Source organism: Polypterus senegalus, chromosome 4, assembly GCF_016835505.1.
Source record: "Polypterus senegalus isolate Bchr_013 chromosome 4, ASM1683550v1, whole genome shotgun sequence".
Lineage (NCBI taxonomy): Eukaryota > Metazoa > Chordata > Cladistia > Polypteriformes > Polypteridae > Polypterus > Polypterus senegalus.
The window spans coordinates 231,781,688-231,795,851 of NC_053157.1; the positions used below are offsets into that span (position 1 = coordinate 231,781,688).

Here is a 14,164-nt window from a genome sequence, read left to right on the forward strand (position 1 = left end):
AGGACAACGTACATTGTAATTCAAAAGACATTCGAAAAATTTCAAAAGAATGGCAAAACTAAAAAAAATGAAGACAGGCAGGGAAGGAGAGAAAAAAAACATAAGAATGTCGTATAGAAAAGAGGGCTTCCACTGTTGCCTATTTGGGGAGAGAAAAACAAGCAGCCATCGTTTACGGCCATACCACTCTGAATACGCCCGAACTCGTCTGATCTCGGAAGCTAAGCAGAGTCGGGCTCGGTTAGTACTTGGATGGGAGACCGCCTGGGAATACCGAGTGCTGTAAGCTTTTGCCTTTGTGCCATTAGGAGTCGCCCTTCACCTCGTCTTTTTCTTTTCCTCCTTCCACCCGTGTCAGAAGCTGGGCTCTTGGCAGCCGAGTGATCTGGGGCAGCCCTGGGTACACGCTCGAGACTTGAGCCGGTGCTTGCCCTCCCTTTGATTCCACTGTGGGATTGCACTTTAGCAAGGACACGAGGTTGCTGGTCCTTTCTGGACGATGCTCCCTTTATAAAGTTGCAGGCTCCCGTCTGAAGAGCTGCACGAGATCTATCTGTCTGTCTATCCATCCATCCATGAGGAGGAACTGGGAACAGGGCTGGTCTTAAATGGGTGGCGAGAGCCGACAGAAGGGGATCAGCATGAAGGACAACGTACATTGTAATTCAAAAGACATTCGAAAAATTTCAAAAGAATGGCAAAACTAAAAAAAAAATGAAGACAGGCAGGGGAAGGAGAGAAAAAAAAAACATAAGAATGTCGTATAGAAAAGAGGGCTTCCACTGTTGCCTATTTGGGGAGAGAAAAACAAGCAGCCATCGTTTACGGCCATACCACTCTGAATACGCCCGAACTCGTCCTGATCTCGGAAGCTAAGCAGAGTCGGGCTCGGTTAGTACTTGGATGGGAGACCGCCTGGGAATACCGAGTGCTGTAAGCTTTTGCCTTTCTGCCAGCAGGTGTCGCCCTTCACCTCGTCTTTTCTTTTGAAAGCGGCTTAAAATCAGTAAAGAGGCACAAAAAGGATGAATGATTATTTGTATTATTGTTTTATTACGGTGGGTGAGGGTCCTTAAGATAAATAAATAAATTGATTAGTTAATTTAAATTAATATTATTTTTGATACCATTTTTCTAGGGGGCGGGGGTTCTGAAAATAAATAAATAAATGGACAGACTGACAGACAGATTGACCGATTGACTGATTTTTGGAACTTCTTTATTTATTGCTTAAAGCTCCCAGAGCCGTTGTGTCACAGGCTCCTGCTTCACAATCACCACCTCCATAAAATGAAACACATGTTTTCAGTCTATTTTTTGAACCGGGATTATCAGGGGAGAGCACGAACGCAGTCCCCCACTACCACAAATTATGCAATCGAGTTTCCCGCATTTGGGGAAATCGCAGAGATCAGCACACCTGGAGTGCAATGGATGAGCCTCGCCCTGGGCGAACCACCTTAGTGATCATGGTATCTCCCCTGCCAGGTAAGTATGAGTTGTTCAGCCCGGCGCTCATCCTCCCACTTCTTCGCTTCGCGCCGGCAGCGGGAGGATTTCCCCAGCGCAGTCCTCGGTCCTTCGGGCTCCTTCGGGATCCTTCGGGCTTCTTCGGCCTCTGGAGCGCGCATGCGCGGGAGTTAGCCACTCACCAGACGCCCGTGTGCCCCGTGACTCGGATGACGGGGTTGCAAAGACCTCACCACCTTGATTAGACAGGTTTCGCCAGCAATCCCAAGGTGCACCTCGCTCTTATGCAAACCAGCCACGCATCGCTGGAGCTTATTGGCTGGAAGAGAAACTGGAGAGATGGGGGAAAAAAAAAAAAAAGGGGAAAAGGGGGACCGGGCCCCGGGGGGGAAAAAAGGGGGGCCCCCCAAAAAAAAACCCCGGGGCCCCCCCCCAAAAAAAACCTTGGGCGGCCCTTTTAAAGGGGGAAAGGGGGGGTTTTCCCCCCCCCAAAAAATTTTTAAAGGGGGGGTTTGGGGGGGGGCCCCCCCCCCGGGGGGGGGGGAAAAAAACCCCTTTGGGTTCCCTTTCCCCGGGGGAAAATTTCGGGGCCCCCCCCCCCCCTTTTTTTGGGGGGGGGGGAAAAAAGGCCCCCCCCGGTGGGGTTTTTTTTTTTTTCCCCCCCCCCTTTAAAAAAAAGGGGGGGAAAAAAAAAAAAAAATTTTTTAAAAAGGGGTTTTCCCCCCCTTTTGGGGGGGCCCCCCCCCCCCCCCTTTTTTTAAAAAACCCGCCCCCCGGGATCCGGAAGTTTGGGGGGGGTTTTTGGGTTTAAAGTTTTGGGGGGGAAAAATTTTTAAAAGGGTTTTTTTTTTTCCCCCCCCTTCCTTTTTTTTTCCCTTCCCCCCAAAAGGGGGGGCCGGGGGGGCCCCCCCCTTTCCCAAGATTTAAGGGGGGCCCCTTTTGGGTTTTTGGGGGGGGGAAAGGGGAACAAAGGGGGGTTTTTTTTTTTTTTAAAAAACCCCCCCCCCGGGTTCCCGGTTTTTTGAAAACCGGGGGCCCCAAAAAAAAAGGGGGGGGGGGCCCCCCGGGGGGGGGGGGAAAAAAAAGGGGGGAAAAAAAGGGGCCCAAAAAAAAAAAAAAAAAAAAAAAAAAGGAAAAAAAAAAAAAAAAGGAAAAAAAAACCCGGGGGGGGGAAAAAAAAAAAAAAGGTTTTTAAAAAACCCCCGGGTTTTTGGGGGAAAAAAGGGGGCCCCTTTCCCCATTTTTGTTTTTTTTTTTGGGGGGCCTTTTTAGTTTTAAAATTTTTTTTCCCCCCCGGGGGGCCCGGGGGCCCGGGAGGGGCCCCCGGGGTTTTTTCCTCCCCCCCCCCCTTTTTTTTGGGGGGATTTTTTTTGGGCAAAAAGGGGGTTTTTTCCCGCTTCCCCCCCTTTTTTTTTTCCCCCGGGGGTTTTAAAAAATTTTTTTCCTTTTAAAGGGGTTTTAAAAGGGGGCCCCCCGGGGGGGGCCCCAAAAAAATTTTTCCCCCAAAAAAACCAAAAAAAAAACCGGGTTTAAAAAAAACCCAAAAAAAAAAAAAGGGGGGGGAAAAAAAAAAAAAAATTTTTTAAAAAAAAAACCCAAAAAAAAATTTGGGGGGAAAAAAAAAAAAACCCAAAAAATAAAAAGGGCCCCCCGGGGGGGGGGAAAAAAAGGGACCCCCCCCTTTTTCCCCCCCCCGGGGGAGGGCCCTTAACCCTTTTTTTTTTGGGAAAAAAAGGGGTTTTTTTAAAAAAAGGGGGGTTTTTTTTTTTTTTTTTTTGGGGGGGGTTAAAGCCTTTTTGGGGGGAAAAATTTTTGGAAAACCCCCCCCTTTTTAAAAAAAATTTTTTAGAAGGGGGGGGTTTTGGGCCTTTTTTTTTAAAAATTTTTTTGGGTTTCCCCCCCAAAGAGCCGCCCCTTTTTTTAAAAACCCCCCCAAAAAAAAACCCAAAACCCCCCTTTTTTTGGGGGGGGAAAAAAAACCCAAGGCAAAAAAAAAAAATTTTTTCAAAAAAATTTCCAAAAAAAGGGGGGAAAAAAAAAAAAAAAACCCCCCGGGGGGAAAAAAAAAACTTTTTTTGGGGAAAGGGGGTTTTTTTTTTGGGGGGGAAAAAACCCCCCTTTTTCCCCCCCCCAAAAACCCCCCCCCCCCCCCCCCTTTTTTAACCCCTTTGGGGGGGGGGGTCCGGGCCCCAAAGGGGGGCCCCCCCCCCGGGGGGGGCCCCCCGGGGCCCCCCCCCCCAAAAAAAATTTTAAAAAAAAGGGGGGGAAAAAAAATTTTAAAAAAGGGGGGGTTTTTTCTGGGGGGGGGGGGAAAAAAAAAAAAAAAATTTAAAAAAAGGGTTTTTTGGGGGGGGGGAAAAAAAAAAAAAGGGGGCTGGGGGGCCCCCCCGGAGGGGGAAAAAAAAAATTTTTTTCCCCCCCAAAAGGCCCCACCCCCCCCCAAAACCCCGGGCCCGGGTTTTTTAAAGGGAAAGGGGGCCCCCCCCCCACCCCCAAAATTTCCCTTTAAAAAAAGGGGGGGGCCCCAAAAACCCCCAAAAACCCCCCCCCAAAACCCCAATTCTTTTTTCCCCCCCCCCCAAAAGGGGGCCCCGGGGGGGCCCCCCCCCCTTTTTTTTTGGGGGGGGGGGGTTTTTCCCCCGGGGAAAAATTTTTTTTTTCCCCCCCCCCCCGGGGGGAAAAAAAAAAGAAGGCAAAAAAAAAAAAATTTTGGGGGGTTTGAAAAGACCCCCCTTTTTGGGGGGAAAAAAAACCCCCAAAACCCCCCCTTTTCCCCCCCGGGGGGGCCCCGGGGTTTTTTTTTGGGGAAAAAAAGGGAAACCGGGGGTTTTTTTTTAAAAAGGGGCCCCCCCCCCCCCCCGGGGGCCCCGAAGGTTTTTGGGGGGGGCCCCCCGGGGGGGGGGAAAACCCCCCCCCGGAAGGGGGGCCCGCCCCCCGCCCCGGGGGGAAAAACCCCCGGGGGCCCCAAAATTTTTTTTTTCCCCCCCCTTTAATTGGGCCCCCCCCCCCCAAAAAGGGGCCTTTTTTTAAAAAAAAAGGGGGCCCGGGGGCCCCCCAAAAAAATTTTGGCGGCCCCGGGGGGGGGGGAAAAAATTTTTTTTTAAAAACCCAAAAAAAAAAAGGGGAAAAAAAAAAAAGGGGGGGGAAAAAAAAAAAACCCCCAAAAAAAAAAAAAATTTTTTTTTGGAAAATTTAAAAAAAGGAAAAAAAAAAAAAAAACCCCCGGGGGGAAAAAAAAAAAAGGGAAAAAAAAGGGGGGTTTTTGGGTTTGGGGGGGAAAAAACCCGGGGCCCCCCCCCCCAAAAATTTTCCCTTCCCCCCCAAAAAGGGGGAAAGGGCCTTAAGGGGGCCCCCGGGCCCGGGGGTTTTTTTCCCTTTTGGGGTTTTTTTCCCCTTTCCCCGGGTTTTTTTCCCCCTTAAAAAAGGGAAGGGGGGTTTTTGGGGGAAAATTTTTGGGGGGGCCCCCCCCCCCAAAAAGGGGGGGGTTTTCCCCCCCTTTAAAATTCCAAAAAAATTTAAAAAACCTTTTTTGGGGGGCCCAAAAGGGTTTTTTAAAAAAAAGGGGGGGCCCCCCCCTTGGGAAAAAAAAATTTTTTTAAAAAAATTTTAAAAAAAAAAAAGGGGGGCGGTTTAAAGGGGGAAAAACCAAAAATTTGGGGAAAAAGGGGGGAAAAAAATTTTTTTTTAAAAAAAAATTAAAAAAAAAAAAAAAAAAAAAAACCCCCCCCGGGGGGGGGGGGGGTTTAAGAATTAAAAAAAAAAGGGGGGGGTTTTTTTGGGTTTGGGGGGGGGAAAAAAAGGCCCCCCCCCCTTTTTTTTTCCCCCCCCTCCCCGGCCAAAAGGGGGGGGGGGGGTTTTTGGGAAAAGGGGAAAAACCCCTTTTTTCCCCCTTTTTTGGGTGGGTTTCCCCCCCCCCCCCCCCGGGCCGGCTTTTTTAAACCCAAAAAGGGGGGGGGCCCCCCACGGGGGGGGGTTTCCCCCCCCTTTTAAAAGGGAAAACCTGGGGGGGGGGGGGGAAAAAAAGGGCCCCAAAATTTTTCCCCCCTTTAAAATTTCAAAAAGGGGCCCCCCCCGGGGGGGAAAAAAAAAAAAAGGGGAAAAAAGGGGGGGGCCCCCCAAAAAAAAAAAAACCCCCCTTTTAACCCAAAAAACCAAAAAAAAAAAACCCCAAAAAAAAAAAAAAGGGGGGGAAAAAAAAAAACCCGGGGAAAAAAAAGGGTTTAATTTTTTTGGGGGGAAAAAAAATTTTCACCCCCCCCAAAAAAAAATTTTTTTAAGAGGGGGGGGGGGGGCCCCAAAAAAAGGGGGGGTTTTTTTCCCTTTTTTCCAGCCCTTTTTTTTTTTTTCCCCCCCCGGGGGGCCCTTTTTAAAGGGGGTTTGGGGCCCCCCAAAGGTTTTAAATTTCCTTTTGGCCCCCCCAAAAGGGTTTAAAAGGGGGCCAAATTTTTGGGGGGGGGGGGTTTTTAAAAAGGGGCCCCCAAAAAAAAACCCCTTTTTTTTGGGTTTAAAAACCAAAAAAAAAAAAAAAAGGGGGGGGGAAAAAAAAAAAAAGGGGGCCCAAAAAAGGGGGTTTGGGAAAAAGGGAAAAAAAAAACCCTTCAAAAAAAAAGGGAAAAAAAAAGGGAAAAAAAAAAAAAAAAAAAACCCCCCCAAAAAAAAAAGGGGGGGGGGGGGGAAAAAAAAAACCACCCAACCCCCCCCCCCCCCCGGGGGGAAATTTTAAAAAAAAGGGCCAAAAAAAAAAAGGGGGGGTTTTTAGGGGGGGGTTTTTTTTAAAAAAAATTTGGTTTTTTTTTTTTTTTTAAAAAAAAAAAAAGGGGGGGGGGAAAAAAAAATAAATGGGGGAAAATTTTTTTTTTGGGGGGGTTTTTTTTTTTAAAAAAATTTAAAAAAAAGGGGGAAAAAAAATTTTTTTTCCCCCCTTTTTCCCCGGGGGGAAAAATTTTTTAAAAAAAAAAAAAGGATTTTTTTAACCCCCAAATTTTTTTTCCCCCCCTTTTTTGGGGGAAACCCCTTTCAAAAAAAAAAAAAACCCCTTTTTTGGTTTTTTTTTAAAGGGGGGAAAAGGCCCCCCCCCCCCCCCCTTCCCCCCCCCCGGGGGGGGGCCCCCCCTTTTTTTTTTTTTTTTTTTGGGGGTCGGGGGGGGTTTTTGGGGTTTTTCCACCCCGGCCCCTCCCCCTTTTGGGGCCCAAAAAAACCCCCCCGGAAGCCCCCCCGGGGGCCCCGGGCCCCCCTTCCCCCCCTTTTGGGGTTTTTTTGGGGGGGGGAAGTTGGACTGGGGGGGGGAAAAAAAAAAAAAATTTTTTTTTGGCCGGGGGGGGCCCCCCCGGGAAGAAACCAAAAAGGGGGGTTTCCCCCCGGAAAAAAAAGGGGAAAAAAGGGGGGGGGAAAAAAAAACCCCAAAAACCCGGCCGGGCCAGGGGGGGGGGGGGGGGGAAAAAGGGGTTTTTCCCCCCCCAAAAAAAAGGGGGGGGGGCCCCCCCCGGGGGAAACCCTTCCCCAACCCCCCCCCGGGGGGGACAAGTTCTTTTTCCTTCCCCCCCCCAAAAAAGGGGGAAACCCTTTTAAAGGGGGGGGGGGGGGAAATTTTTTTTTTTAAAAAAAAAATTCCAAAAATTTTTTTTAAAACCAAAAAAAAAGGGGGGGGAAAGGGGGGAAAAATGGGTTTGGGGGGGGGTTTTTGGGGGGGAAAAAAAAAAACCCCAAAACCCCAAAAAAAAACCCAAAAATTAAAAGGGGGGGGGAAAAATTTTTTGGGGGGGGAAAAACCCCCCTTTTTTTTGGGGGAAAAAAACCCCCCCCCCCCTTTTTTTTCCCCTTTCCCCCCCAAACCCGGGGCTCGGAAAAAAAAGGGGGGGGGTTTAAACCCGGGGTGGGGGGGGAAACCGGGGTTTTCCCCTTTTTTTTTTGGGGGCCCCCCCCTTTTTTTTTTTTTCCCCCCCCCTCGGGGTTTTTTTTTTCCCCCCCGGGGGGGGCCCGGGGAAAAGGGGGGGGGCCCCCCCCAAAAAACCCGGGGTTGTTTTGGGGGGGGGGCCCCCGGGGGGAAATTTTAAAAAAAGGGGGGAAAAAAAAAAAAAAAAAAAAAAAAAAAGGGGGGGGGAAAAAAAGGGGGGAAAAAAAAGGGGGGCAAAGGGGAAAAGGGGGGGGTTTTTGGGGGGAAAAAAAAACCCCTTTTTTTTTGGGGCCCAAAAAAAAAGGGGGGGGGGGGGAAAAAAAAAAAAAATTTTGGGGCCCCCTTGTTTTTTTGGGGGGGGGCCCCCCCCCCCCCTTTTTTTCCCCCTTTCCCCCGGGGAAAACCCAAGGGGGTTGGGGGGGGAACCTAAAAGGGCCCCCCCCCCTTTTTCCCCCTTGGGGTTCCCCTTCCCGGGGTTTTTTTCCTTTCCCCCGGGTTTTTTTTCCCCCCCCCCCGGGGGGGGTTTTTTTTTCCCTTTTCCTTCCCCAAAGGGGCCCTTTTTTTTTAAATTTTGGGGAAAAAGGGGGTTTTTAAAATTTTTTAAAAAGGGGGAAAAAAAAAAAGGAAAAAAAAAAAAAAAAGGGGGGGGGGAAAAAAAAAACAAAATTTGGGGGGGGGGAAAAATTTTTTTGGGGAAAAAAAAAAAAAGCCACCCCCAAAAAAAAGGAAAAAAAGGAAGAAAAGGCAGGGGGGGGAAAAAAAGGGGGGCCCCGGGGGCCCCCCCCGGGGGGGGGGGGAAAAAAAAGGGGGTCCCCCCTTTTCCCCCTTTTTTTCCCCCCTTTCCCCCGGCCCCAAAGGGCCGGGGGGGCCTTTAAGGGGGGGGAAACCCAAACCCTTTTTTTTTGGGCCCTGGGGGGAAAAAAACCCCCCCCCTTTTTTTCCCCAAAAAAATTTTTAAAAAAAAAACCCCCAAAAAAAAAAATTTTTTTTTTTTTTTCCCCCCCCGGGGGGGGGTTTAAAAAAAAAATTTTTTTTAAAATTTTTTTAAAAAATAAAAAGGGGGGCCTTTTTTTTTAAAAAAAAAACCGAAAAAAAAAAAAAAAATTTTTTTTTAGAAAAAATTTTGGGGGGAAAAAAAAAAAAAGGTTTTAAAAAAACCCCCCCAAAAAAGGGGGGGTTTTTAAAAAAAAACCCCCCCCCCCCCCCCCAAAAAAAATTTGGAAAAAATTTGGGAAACCGGATAACCCCTGGGGGGGGGCCCCCCGGGGGCCCCCCCTTTTTCCCTTCCCCCCCCCCCTTTTTTTTGGTTTCCCCCCCCCCCCAAAAAAATGGGAAAAAAAAAGGGGGTTTTAAATTTTTTTTTTTTTTTTTTCCCCCCCCTTTTTAAAGGGAAAAAAAAAAATTTTTTTTTTTGGGGGGGTTTTTGGGGTTAAAAAAAAAAAACCCCTTTGGGACAGGGGCCCCCCCTTTGTTTTGGTTTCAAAAAAAGTTTTTTTGGGGGGGGGGGAAAAAAACCAAAAAAAAAAACCCCCTTTTTTTTGGGGGGGGGGAAAGGGGGGGGGGGGGCCCCCCCCAAAAAAAGGGGTTCCCCCGGGGGGAAAAAGGGGGGGGGCCCCCCCCCCCAAAAGCCCCCGGGCCCCCCCCCGGGGGAAATTTTTTGGGGGGGGAAATTTCCCCCCGGGGGTTTTCCCCCCCTTTTCCCCTTTTTTTCCCCCCCGGGGGGGGGGCCCTTTTTCCCAAACCCCCTTTTTTTTGGGGCCCTCCCCGGGGGGAACCCCCCAAGGTTCCCCCCCCAAATTTTGGGGGGAAAAAAGGGAAAAATTTTAAAAAGGGGGGGGGGGGGGGCCCCCAAAAAAAGCCAAAAAAATTTTTTTAAAAAAAAAAAAGGGGAAAAAAAAAAAAAAAAAAAAAAAAAAAAAAGGGGGGGGGGGGGGGGGGTTTTTTTTTGGGGGGGAAACCGCCCCCGGGGGGAAAAAAAACCCCAAACCCCCGGGGGGGGGTGGGAAAGTTTGGGGGGCCCCCCCCCTTAAAAAGGGGGTTTTTTTCCCCTTTTTTTTTTTTCCCCCCCCCAAAAAGGGGTTTTGGCCCGGGTTTTTTTGGGGGGTTCAGGCCCCCCGGGGGGGGGGGGTTTTTTTTTCCCTGTTTTTTTACCAAAAAGGGGGGGGGGGGCCCGGGAAAAAAAAAAAGGGGGGGGGGCCGGGGGAAAAAACCTTTTTCCCCCCCCCAAAAAAAAAAAAAGGGAAAAAAAAAAAAAGGGGGGGGGGGGAAAGGGGGGGAAAAAAAAAAATAAAAAGGGGAAAAAACCCAAAAAAAAAAAAAAAAGAAAAAAAAAAAAACCCCCTTTAAAAGGGGCCCCCCGGGCCTTGGGGGGGGGGAAAGGGGGAAAAAGGGGCCCCCCCCCATTAAAAAATTTTTTTTTCCCCCCCCATTTTAAAAATTTTGGGCCCAAGGGGGGCCCCCCAAACCAAAAGGGGGGGGGCCCCCCCCCCCAATTAACCCCCCCCCTTTGCCCCCCCCCCTTTCAAAAGGGGGCCCTTTTTTGGGGGCCCCCGGGCCGGGGAATTTTTTGGGGGGCCCCCCCCCCGGGGGGAAATTTAAAAAGGGTTTTTAAAAAGGGGGTTTGGGGGGGGGGCCCCCAAAAAAAGGGCCCCGGAAAAAAAAAAAAAAAAAATTTTTTTAAAAAAAGGGAAAAAAAAAGGGGAAAAAAAAAAAGGGGGGCCCCCCCTTTTTTGGGAAAAAAAACCCCCCCTTTTAAAAAAAAAAAAAAAAAAAAAAAAAAAAACCCGGGGGAAAAAGGGGAAAAAAAAAAAAAAAAAAAATTTTCCATTTTTTTTTTCCCCCCCCCCCAAAAAAAAAAAAAAACCCCCCCGGGAAAAAAAAAGGGGGGGGTTTTCCGGGGTTCCCCCTTTTTTTTTAAATTTTTTTTTTTTTGGGGGGTTTGGGTCCCCCCCCCCCCCCCTTTTTTTTTCCCCCGGGCCCCGGGGGGGGAAAAATTTCCGCCCCCCCCCCGGGGGGGGTTTTTTTTAAAAAAACCCCCAAAGGGGGCAAGGGGGTTTTTTCCAAACCCCTTTTTTGGGCCCCGGGAAAACTAAAAAAAAAAAAAAAAAAAAAAAAAAAAAAGGGGGGGGGGGGGGGGCCCCCAAAAGGGGGAAAAAAAAAGGGGACCCCCCAAAAAACCCAAAAAAAAAAAAAAAAATAAAATTTTAAAAAGGGTGGGGGGGGAAAAAAAAAAAATGTGGGTTTTTTTTTTTTTTTTTTTAAAAAAAAAAAAAAAAATTTTGGGGGAAAAAAGGGAAAAAAAGGGGGGGTTTTTAAGGGGGGGGGGAAAAAAAAAAAAAAAAATTTTTTTAAAAAAATTTTTTTTTTGGGGTTTTTTTTTTTTTTTTAAAAAAAAACCCTTTAAAAAAAAAAAGGGGAAAAAAAATTTTTTTTTTTTTTTTTTTTTGGGGGGGGAAAAAAAAAAAATTTTTAAAAAAAAAAAAAAATTTTTGGGGGTTTTTTGAAAAAAAAAAGGGGAAAACCCCCCAAAAAAAGGGGGGTTTTTTTTTTTTTAAACCCGGGGGGGAAAACCCGGTGTAATTTTTCCCCCCCCCCAAAATAAAACTTTTTTTTTGGGGGGTTTTTGGGGGGGGCCCCCCCCCTTTTTTTGGGGAACCCCGGGAAAGGTTTAAAAAACCCCCCCCCCAAAAAGGGGTTTTCCCCCAAACCCCAAAAACCCCCCCCAGGGGGGGGCCCCCGGGGGGAAAAAAAACCCCCCCCCGGGGGGGGGCCCCCCCCCCCCCTTTTTCCCCCTTTGGGGGGGGGGGGCCCCCGGGAAAAAAAGGGGGGGAAAAAACCACCCGGTTAAAACCCCCCCTTTTTTGGGGGCAAAAAAAAAGGGGGGGAAAAAGGGGCCCCAAAAAAAAGGGGTTTCCCCCCGCCCCCCGGGGGAAACCTTTTTGGGGGGAAAAAGGGAAAAGGGGCCCCGGGGGGGGCCCCCCCCCCCAAAATTCGGGGGGGGGGGGGGGGGAAAAAAAAAGGGGGGGCCCTTTCCCCCCGGGAGGGAAAAAACCCCCGGGCCCCCTTTAAAAAACCCTTTTTTTAAAAATTCCCCCCCCTTTCCTAAAAAAAACCCCCCCCCCTTTTCCCCGGGTTTTTCCGCCCCCTTTTTAAAGGGGGTTGGATTGAAGGGCCCAATTTTTGGGGCCCCAAACCCCAAAAAAAAAAAAATTTTTTAAAAAAAAAAAAGGGGGGAAAAAAAATTGGGGAAAAAAAAAGGGGGCCCCCCTTTTGGGGGGAAAAAAAAATTTTTAAAAAAATTTTTAAAAAAAATTTTTAAAAAATAAAAAAAAGGGGGGGAGGGGAAGGGGAGAAAAAAAAAAGGGGAAAAAGGGGTTTCCCTTTTTTTAAAGGGCCCCCCCCCCCCCCCCAAAAACCCCCCCCAAAAAAGGGGGGGGGGCCCCCTTTTTTTTTGGGGGCCCCCCAATCCCCTTTTTTCCCGGGGGAGGGCCCCCCCCCCTTTTTTTTCCCCCCCAAAAAGGGGGGGCCCCCCGGAAACCCGAAAGGGTTTTCCCCCCGGGCCCCCCTTGAGGGGTTTTTCCCCCCCTTTTTTTTAAAAGGGGGGGGTTTTTTGGGGGGTTTTCCGGGGGGTTTTTAAAAAAATTTTTTTTAAAAGAAAAAAAAAAAAAAAAAAAAGGGGGGGGGGAAAAAAAAAAAAAGGAAGGGAAAAAAAGGGGGGCCTTAAAGGGGCCCCCAAAAAAACACCCCAAAAATTTTAACTTAATTCCCCCCCCAAAAAAAAAAAAAAAAAAAAAAGGGGGGCCCCGGGGAAAAAAAAAAAAATTTTTTTTAAAAAGGGGGGTTCATTTTTTTTTTTTTCCCCCCCCCCAATTTCCCCTTTTTTTTTTTTTTGGGGCCCCCGGGGGGAAAACCCCCCCTTTTTTTTTTTTTTGGGGGGGGGGGTTTTTTAAGGTTTTTTTGGGGGCCCCCCCCCCCCCTTTTTTTTTTTTTCCCCCCCCCCAAAAAGCGGGGCCCAGGGGGGGCCCCCCGGGGGGGGCCCCAAATTTTTTTCCCGGCCCGGGGGGCAAAAAAAAATTTTTTCCCCCCAAAAATTTTAAAAAAAAAAACCCCCAAAAAAAAAAAGGGGGGGAAAAAAAAAACCTTTGGGGGAAAAAAAAACCCCTTTTTTTGGGGGGGGGGGAAAAAAAAAGGGGGAAAAAATTTTTTAAACCCCCCAAAAAAAAAAAGGGGGGGAAAAAATTAAAAAAAAACCCGGGGAAAAAAAAAAAAAATTTTTTTGGAAAAACCCCTTTTTTTTTTTTCCCCCCCCCCAAATTTTTTTCCCCAAAGGGGGGGGCCCCCTTCCCCCCAATTTTGGGGGGGGGGGGTTTTTTCCCCCCGGGCCCCTTAAGCCCCCCGGGTTTTTTTCCCCCAACCCCCTTTTTTGGGGGGGGCCCAAAAAAAAAAAAAAATTTTTGGGGGTTTTTTTTTTTTGGGGGGGGGGGTTTTTAAAAAAGGGTTTGGGGAAAAAAAAATTTTTTTTAAAAAAAAAAAATTTTTAAAATTTTAAAAAAAATTAAAAAAAAAAAAAAAGGGCGGGGAAAAAAAAAAAATTTTTTTTTTAAAAATTTTTTCCCCCCCCCGGGGGGAAAAACCCGCAAAACCCCATAAAAAAAAATTTTAAATTTTTTTAAAAAAAAGGGGGGGGCCCCCCCGGGTTTTTTTTTAAAAAAATTTTTTTTTTTTCCCCGGGGGGGGCCCCCCTTTTTTTGGGGGTTTTTTTTTAAAAAAAAAAGGGGAAAAATTTTAAAAAAAAATTTGGGTTTTTTTTCCCCCTTTGGGGGTTTAAAAAAATTTTTTTTTAAAATTTTTTTTTTTTTTTTTGGGGGGTTTTTGCCCCGGGGATGGGGGGGGGCCCCCCCCGGGGGGGTTTTTTTTTTTTTTAAACCCCCCCCTTTTTTTTTTTCCCCCCCCCCCCCAAAAAATTTTCCCCCCCTTTTTTTTGGGGGGAAAAAAAAAGGGGGCCCCCCGGGCCCCCTTTTTTTAAAAAAATTTTTTTGGGGGAAAGGGGGGCGGGGGGGGGGGGGGAAAAAAATTGGGGGGCCCCCCCCCGGGGGGGGGGTTTTTCCCCGGGGCCCGCCCCCCCCCAAAAACCCCCGGCCCCCCCCGGGGGGGAATTTTTTGGGGGTTTTGGGGGGGTTTTCCCCCCTTTTTTTTTGGGGGGGAATTTTTAAGGGGGGTTTTTTTGGGGGGGGCCCCCCCGGGCCCCCGGGCCCCCCCTTTTGGGCCCCTTTTTCCCAAAAAACCACCAAAAAGGGGGGGCCGGCGGGGAAAAAAAAAAGGGGGGGGGGTTTGGGGGGAAAACCCCCAAAAAAAATTTAAAATTTAAAGGGGGAAAAAAAAAAAAAAACCCGGAAAGGGGGGGGCCCCCAAAAAAGGGGGAAAAAAACCCCCCCCCCCCGGGGGGAAAAAAAACCCCCCCCCCCAAAAAGGGGGGCCCCGGAATTAAGGGGGCCCCGGGCCCCCCCCTTTTTTTTTGGGGGGGGGTTTTTAAAAAAAGGGGGGTTTTTTTTGGGGGGTTTTTTTGGGGTTTTTCCCCCCTTTAAAGGGGGAAAAATTTTTTTTAAAAAAACCCGGGGGGGCCCCAAAAAAGGGGGTTTTAAAAAGGGTTTTCCCCCCGGGGGGGGGGCCCCCCCCGAAAAAAAAAATTTTTAAAAAACCCCCCCCCAAAAAAAGGAAAGGGAAGGGAAAAAAAAAAAAACCCAAAGAAGGGGAAAAAGGGGCCCCCCCCGGGGAAAAAAAAAAAAAAAAAACCCAAAAAAT

At 48.1% G+C, this 14,164-nt stretch overlaps 3 non-coding genes across 3 annotated transcripts; 2 read left to right on the forward strand and 1 right to left on the reverse strand.

The window, feature by feature from the left end:
* The first annotated feature begins 170 nt into the window (after positions 1–170).
* Positions 171–289, forward strand: LOC120529080. The gene has a single exon (XR_005633621.1). It is a non-coding gene; the product is annotated as a 5S ribosomal RNA (ribosomal RNA).
* Positions 290–820: 531 nt separating this feature from the next.
* Positions 821–940, forward strand: LOC120529085. Its single transcript, XR_005633626.1, has one exon. It is a non-coding gene; the product is annotated as a 5S ribosomal RNA (ribosomal RNA).
* A 392-nt stretch (positions 941–1,332) lies between these two features.
* LOC120529145 lies at positions 1,333–1,496 on the reverse strand. Its single transcript, XR_005633662.1, has one exon. It is a non-coding gene; the product is annotated as a U1 spliceosomal RNA (small nuclear RNA).
* Between the last annotated feature and the right edge of the window lie 12,668 nt (positions 1,497–14,164).